Source organism: Balaenoptera physalus (genome assembly GCF_965194825.1).
Source record: "Balaenoptera physalus genome assembly, chromosome: 6".
NCBI classification, from domain to species: Eukaryota; Metazoa; Chordata; class Mammalia; order Artiodactyla; family Balaenopteridae; genus Balaenoptera; species Balaenoptera physalus.
The window spans coordinates 6,235,586-6,243,624 of NC_138885.1; the positions used below are offsets into that span (position 1 = coordinate 6,235,586).

Below are 8,039 nucleotides of genomic sequence, written 5' to 3' on the forward strand. Positions count from 1 at the left end.
GTGAAGCCAGAGAGGTAAGATTATTTGTGCAAACCCTCACAGCTAGGGGGCAACATCCCCGAGGCAGGAGATACACGTGCCCCACCACACCCAAAACCTTACCTCTTTTAGTTTACACCCACCCACACAGAGCCAACAAGTGATGAGGGCACCTCCTGAGCCACATCAGCCCACCTGAGGTTCAAGACTAATATTATTTAAGCTTCTAACAGTTTCTCTTTAATTTTCAGATTAATAAACTAGTCTTTAGGCTTTCTGGAAGATTCATCATTCTCCCTCCAAATACTTGCTCTGAGGATGGGAAAGCTAACCCGGCTGGTAATAGATCACCAAGAATGTTATCTCCAGTTAAGACATCAAGAGGTGTACCCAGATTCGAAGAACTTCCAATTTAATCATTACGACACCTACTAATCTTATTTCTTTCTTTCAAAGATAACCGAGCCCTCACTCGCCGCCGACGGCCTGTCTCGTCGCCCACAAGCTGTGCTGCTGCCCCAGAAATGCTTCGATTGCCCGCAGTCCTTCGCCAGATTAGGCCAGTGTCCAGGGCATTGGCTCCTCATCTCACTCGGGCTTATGCCAAAGATGTAAAATTTGGTGCAGATGCCCGAGCCTTAATGCTTCAAGGTGTAGACCTTTTAGCTGATGCTGTAACCGTTACTATGGGGCCAAAGGGAAGGACGGTGATTATTGAACAGAGTTGGGGAAGTCCCAAAGTGACAAGATGGTGTGACTGTTGCAAAGTCCATTGACTTAAAAGATAAATATAAAAATATTGGCGCGAAACTTGTTCAAGATGTTGCCAATAACACAAACGAAGAGGCTGGGGATGGCACCACTACTGCTACTGTACTGGCACGCTCCATTGCCAAGGAAGGCTTTGAGAAGATTAGCAAAGGTGCTAATCCAGTGGAAATCAGGAGAGGTGTGATGTTAGCTGTTGATGCTGTAATTGCTAAACTTAAGAAGCAGTCTAAACCTGTGACAACCCCAGAAGAGATCGCCCAGGTTGCTACTATTTCTGCAAATGGAGACAAAGAAATCGGCAACATCATTTCTGATGTGATGAAAAAGGTTGGAAGAAAGGGCATTATCACAGTAAAGGATGGAAAAACACTGAATGATGAATTAGAAATTATTGAAGGCATGAAGTTTGATAGAGGGTATATCTCTCCATACTTTGTTAATACATCAAAAGGTCAGAAATGTGAATTCCAAGATGCCTATGTTCTGTTAAGTGAAAAGAAAATTTCTAGTGTCCAGTCCATTGTTCCTGCTCTTGAAATTGCCAATGCTCACCGTAAGTTCTTGGTCATAATTGCTGAAGATGTGGATGGGGAAGCTCTAAGCACACTCGTTTTGAACAGGCTGAAAGTTCATCTTCAGGTTGTAGCAGTCAAAGCTCCAGGTTTTGGTGACAATAGAAAGAACCAGCTTAAAGACATGGCTATTGCTACTGGTGGTACAGTATTTGGAGAAGAAGGACTAACTCTAAATCTTGAAGATGTTCAGCCTCATGACTTAGGAAAAGTTGGAGAGGTCATTGTGACCAAAGATGATGCCATGCTCTTGAAAGGAAAAGGTGACAAGGCTCAAATTGAAAAGCGTATTCAAGAAATCATCGAGCAGTTAGATATTACAACTAGTGAATATGAAAAGGAAAAACTCAATGAACGTCTGGCAAAACTCTCAGATGGTGTTGCTATGCTAAAGGTTGGTGGGACAAGTGATGTTGAAGTGAATGAAAAGAAAGACAGAGTTACAGATGCGCTTAATGCTACATGAGCTGCTGTTGAAGAAGGCATTGTTTTGGGAGGGGGCTGTGCCCTGCTTCGGTGCCTTCCAGCCTTGGATTCAATAACTCCAGCTAATGAAGATCAAAAAATTGGTATAGAAATTATTTAAAAAGCACTCAAAATTCCTGCAATGACCATTGCTAAGAATGCAGGTGTCGAAGGATCATTGATAGTTGAGAAAATTTTGCAAAGTTCTTCAGAAGTTGGTTATGATGCTATGCTTGGAGATTTTGTGAATATGGTGGAAAAAGGAATCATTGATCCAACTAAGGTTGTAAGAACTGCATTACTGGATGCTGCTGGAGTGGCCTCTCTGTTAACTACAGCAGAAGTTGTAGTCACAGAAATTCCTAAAGAAGAGAAGGATCCTGGAATGGGCGGGATGGGAGGGATGGGAGGTGGTATGGGAGGTGGCATGTTCTAATTCCTAGAATAGTGCCTTACCATCATTAATGAGCTGTGAGAGGAAGCTCAAGGCAGCGTTCCTCACCAGTAACTTTAAGAGAGGTCGGTTGAAGGAGATGACTGAAGAAAAGGCTGGCTGATGTTTAAGAAGATCACTATAACCTTCAGTTACTGGTTTCCGTTGACAACACAGAATGGTTTACTGCTCTCATTGTCCGTGTCTACAGATAATTATTTTGTATTTTTGAATAAAGACATGTGTACATTCCTGGTAAATGAGTATAAGAGCCATGCACCAATGTACTGCTTTCAACTTAAATCACTGAGGCTCTTTTACTACTATTCTGTTAAAATCAGGATTTTAGTGATTGCCATCAACAGATGAGAAGTTAAGAAGCAGCCTTTCTGTGGAGGGTAAGAATAATTGTGTACAGAGTAGAGCAATATTCAATTATGTGACAACCTTTGTGTAATAAAAATTGTTTAAAGTTAAAAAAAAAAAAAAAAAAGATAACCGAGCAGGCAAAGGTGAAATTTGGCTTCCCCTGTTTAATATTTCGGTTACAAATCGGTGAAAATGAGACAGTCAGGAAAGCAAACAGGGACCTCCTGCTGAGCCATTGTCCATCAAAAATTGAAGTTACATTAATGTATTTTTTCTTTTTTCTATATGTAAATTGTTAAGAGAGTAAATCCTAAGAGTTCTCATCACAAGGGGAAATTTTTTTTTTCTTTTATATTGTATCTGTATGTGATGATGGATGTTCACTAGATTTATTGTGGTAATCATTTCATGATGTATGTAAGTCAAATAACCATGCTGTACGCCTTAAACTTATACAGTGATATATGTCAATTATATCTCAATAAAAATGGAAGAAAAAATAAATGAATGAACAAAGGTTATGGAAAAAGAAGTCTTTTTTAACATATGAACATAATCACTGGGATGAACCCTCCCAAAGCAATGGCATGGGAGACTTTCTGTTTCCCTTGTAGCAAAGACAAATAGGAAACCATATGTGGTTTACAGCTACTTACAGCCCTCTTAGCCATGTTAATGTCCGTTAGAAATAATACTATATATATATATATACATACACACATACAAATATATATGCACACACACATACATATACACACATACAAACAATATATACACAAACACACACACACCCCATAAAATCAAGTCTCAACCAGCAGGTCTCCAGCTCCCTGTGCTAACTCCATCCACGTCATTTATTGCATATCACAGGTTTCTGGATGACAGCTAATGTAGATTGGTGTGTCTCTAAGATGTATTCTCCCTACTAAAGGATACAACAAGATTGTTTATTACTGAAAGGTTAACATACAGGAAAGGAAGAAATAGACATATTTTGCTAATTGAAATGAGAGGTGCATAAAATATGAATTATGAGTGTTTCTGTTCTCACAGACGCCCTGGAGCCTCAGTTTGCACATGGTCTCTTGTTTTTCCTTGAAAACACATGCTGGTGATGCATGGCAGAGCTTTGGATTCAATTATCAACACTGGGGAGTAAGTTGGCTTTTCAACAAAGGCAATAAATAATCTACACATGGTTTAATGTAAAGCAATGAATATCTTATTCTTAGCAAAAAAAATGTGTCCTTTCATGAAAACACTTACACAAGCAACCCAGAGCTATCTCTATGGCAGGTTATTTTTGAGAATCTTTATATTTTCTTTAAAGGGGTTGGAGAAGAAACCATTTAAGCAATGCACAGTGCAGTGGGGACCCTGGTGGCAAATCACACCTCTAATGAAGGCACCAGGCTAACAGACCATCTGTGAAACAATTTTGAGATTCAATTGAAAATGGTTTCCTGGCACTCTGTGCAAATGTGCTTGTGTTTCTCCTGTTTGGGGCCAACTACCCTACTGTTTTTGCTTTTCTTTGGAGCAGCTAATGTGTATGATTGCAAACTCCTTAAACACAAAGCCATTTTTAAAATAACATATATTAAGCCTGTTTATATCCTATATTAAAGGAAATCATGTACCCAGTTCTTCCTCTTAATGAAGGCAATAATGATGCTGACAGATGATATAAGCTGCCCTAGGAAATGGGACCAGCCACATTAGGATCGATTTGCCCATGGTTCCTTCTTTGGCTGCAGCCAAGGTCTAGCCAAGGTCTAGCAAGAACAGTTAGGGTCCCTGGGGTGAGAGAGGGAGAATTCTTCCCTCTGGAACACCAGGGGCTACAGAGACAAAGAGCATTGGTGACTGCAATTACATAGGAACTCATCCTTTTATTGATAAAAGAAATGACTGGAAAAGGCCCCAGTTAAGCAGAAAGACTGAGTGGGGAGCATCTGTTCTCTATGCTCCACCGTAGGGTGAGGTGTCTTGCATGGCTGCATTTGAGAGACTGTGTTTGCCATTCCTGGTGGCTGTCCTGGAATGCTATTCCTTTTGGCTATAAGTCCCAACCGCATGATCACAGTAGTGGCCTAGTGACCCAGGTCTGGACAAATTATAATACTCCACTTTCTTGAGCACAGTGATAGCTCTGGGTATATATATATATGTAACCTAGGCAGGGCCAGTCAGAGAAATAATTCATTTTTTGACAGAAGTGAGAAATGTTGGGGAAAATAAATCTGGGGAAGCAAGCAGCTATCTTCCCCCACTACCTGAAAGAGTCCATCAGCAGAATGAGAGGAAAACAGCACAGAAAAAGAAGAACAAGGAGATAGAAAAATACAGGATGAGAAGGGGGAGTGAAGAACAAGGAGATAGAAAAATACAGGATGAGAAGGGGGAGTGAGGAACAAGGAGATAGAAAAATACAGGATGAGAAGGGGGAGTGAGGCCAGATAGCATCAGCTTGGGTTCCTGGATTGAGCAGTGCCTGAAGCTAAACCTCTCTGTGGACTTCTCCATAACATGAGTCAACATATCACCTCTTTGCTCATGCAGTTTTGAGTTGGGTTTTCTTTCCTTACAACTGAAAAGAGTCCTGACTAATCAAGTTCTAGTTCCTGAATACAGGGAGCCAGAAGGAAGACCTCTAGGGGCCTCTGTTTTAGACAGTACACACTGCAACACTTACTGAGGCTTTTTGACAAAAGCTGGTGCAAGCTCCAAAATGATCAAAACAACATCCCTGCCTCCACCCCTAAGTCTATTATATAACATTAAAAGTGGAATACAAGAAAGAAAGCAATAAGACCAACCTACAAGCTGCAGAATTAGATTATAAACCCAGTTCTCAAAAGCCTTACTTATAGAGCAAGAGCAAAGCCATCATTTGGTATCTTCATGTTGTGAAGAGGGGCAGTTTCCCAGGAGGACAACAGCTTCTGACCAAGGATTGGAGAAGCATAAGAAAGGGAGACAGGAGGTGGGAGCCAGGGTCACAGATCAGGTCCAGGACCAAGGAAGGAAGTCTGGATAAGTCTCCAAAGACCAAAGACTAAGAGAGAAAAATGTAAGCCAGGAATTCACAGATAGGAGCAAAACAGTGAAAAGCACATCAAGAACAAACACAGCTGGCCTTGGGTGATTGACTAAATGGTGTCATCTGCACCTGGCCCGTGCAAGCCCTCAGCCGAATGGTGCTGAACCTACAAGGGTGAGCAGCGAGGGAAGGGTAGAGAGGGCACAGGCCATTAGTGTACTGGAACAAAGATATCAAGCAAAGCCCTTGATAGACGCAAATGAAACACCGAAGCCCCTAAAGAGCACAGACATTAACATCTAGAAATAGACTTGGGTGATTTAAGAAGGAGAATGATGCAGAGAAATCACTGGTCCACATCCCAGTTTCCTCTGGGATGCCTTCACCCAAGAGTGACAATCAGTTCTCATGAGAGCAACAAGCCTGGTCTGATGGACATTGACCCTGCAGCGTTACAGGATTTTTCATGGTACGATTGTGATTATACTGAGCATAAAGCTCACTGCACCATGATGAACATCTGGTCTGGAATATATTGCCTCAGACAGCCATCCAGATCCTCTTCAATCTGCAATCAACACAGCAGAAGCCTACAGCAATCACAGGGAATTCCAGGGAGTAGATTTTCTCTGTAATCCACCATGTCACACTTGGAGAGTGACCACAGGACGGGCATCTGCCTACTGCTCATGTCCCTTGCAGGACACAGGACAACATCCCAGCAGAAAAGACTGCACGGTTGTTCTATGCTAGAAAAGAAGGATGGATTGGAAACGAGTTTCTGTGGGCAAGCCTGGCATGTCTGTGGACTCATGTCACCCATGGGTGAGCTTTTCAGTGGCACCAGAGAAAGAAGGACATCAGGGCATCACAAGCCCCTAAGCAATTCCTGGACAAATAAATTGAGTGACACTCAATAAAATGATATGCATCATTTTCTGAACAGCTTTCATAACTATGGAGAAACTTTTGGAAAGTATAAAGAAGTGCACTGGGGAGTAAGAAAACAGAAGTCAGCTAGGTCGGACCGCTGGGGTCATGGAGGAAGAAGAGGAATATGTGTAGCCCTGAGTGCTGCTGTGCTCTCTCAGCAAGTCACCAAACTCTCTGAGCCTCCCTCTCCTCAACTGGAAACTAGAGGGAGAATGGCTGGTCTCACACCCAAAGAGGACCTGGGTCTCTTCTCTTTTGGATGCTGATACCACCAGTACACTAAGTCTCTGTGGTGAAGGATCACCACCTGCGTGCTCCAGGCTGTCTTGTAGTTGAGGCACGATGCTCTCACAAACTGGGTGTGCCCACACTTTTCTACACAGAACCGGCAAAGGGAACTGGGCTAAGCAATTACAAGGTCTAAGGATTCTGGGAGCTCTGGAAAGTTTCCTGCTGACCCTCAACATACTTCTGTCCCTTGCCATAAATTTCATCATCAAGCCATAGACATGAAATCAGATTGGCCCAGGTTTCTAAAAGGTTGTACCACTATCAACTATGGTCACTTGGGCAAGTACTCACTTTTTTTTTTAATTGGGGTATAGTTGTTTTACAATGTTGTGTTAGTTTCTACTGTACAGCAAAGTGGAGTTCCCTGTGCTATACAGCAGGTTCTCATTAGTTATCTATTTTGTACACATTAGTGTATATATGTTAATCCCAATCTCCCAATTCATCCCCCAGTTTCCCTCCTTGGTGTCCATACATTTGTTCTCTACATCTGTGTCTCTATTTCTGCCTTGCACACCAGTCCATCTGTATCATTTTTCTAGATTCCACATGTATGTTTTAATATACAATATTTGTTTTTCTCTTTCTGACTTACTTCACTCTGTATGACAGTCTCTAGTTCCGTCTACATCTCTACAAATGACCCAATTTCATTCCTTTTTATGGCTGAGTAATATTCCATTGTATATATGCACCACAGCTTTTTTATCCATTCATCTGTCGATGGACATTTAGGTTGCTTCCATGACCTGGCTATTGTAAATAGTGCTGCAATGAACACTGGGGTGCATGTGTCCTTTTGAATTACGGTTTTCTCTGGGTATATGTCAAGTACTCACCTTTTATAAACCTCAGATTGCATTTCTGAAAATGGGTAATAATATCCAGTGGAGTCCTGGATATGAAAGTTTTGTAAACCATAAAGAATTAAACAAATGCCATCACCAAAGTTACTCTTCAAAAACAATAAATAGTTCAATACCTCTTAGGATGAACATTGCTGAGGCAGGAGCAATACAAGCTTATCCGTCATTTATTCACAGAATTACAAAATATTAGACCCAGAGATAACCTGTCAAGTTTCTCCAGTTCAACCCCTTAACCTCATAAAAGAGGAAATTAAAGCCCAGGAGAGGTCAAGTGACCAAAATTACATGTCAAACAACAACCACCTGACCCCCTG

The 8,039-nt window shown here is 41.6% G+C and overlaps 1 pseudogene across 1 annotated transcript; it reads left to right on the forward strand.

Moving 5' to 3' along the window:
- The first annotated feature begins 425 nt into the window (after positions 1 to 425).
- Positions 426 to 2,442, forward strand: LOC309662685 (60 kDa heat shock protein, mitochondrial pseudogene; annotated as a pseudogene). The gene has a single exon. The product of its transcript is annotated as a 60 kDa heat shock protein, mitochondrial pseudogene (transcript).
- The last annotated feature ends 5,597 nt before the right edge of the window (positions 2,443 to 8,039 follow it).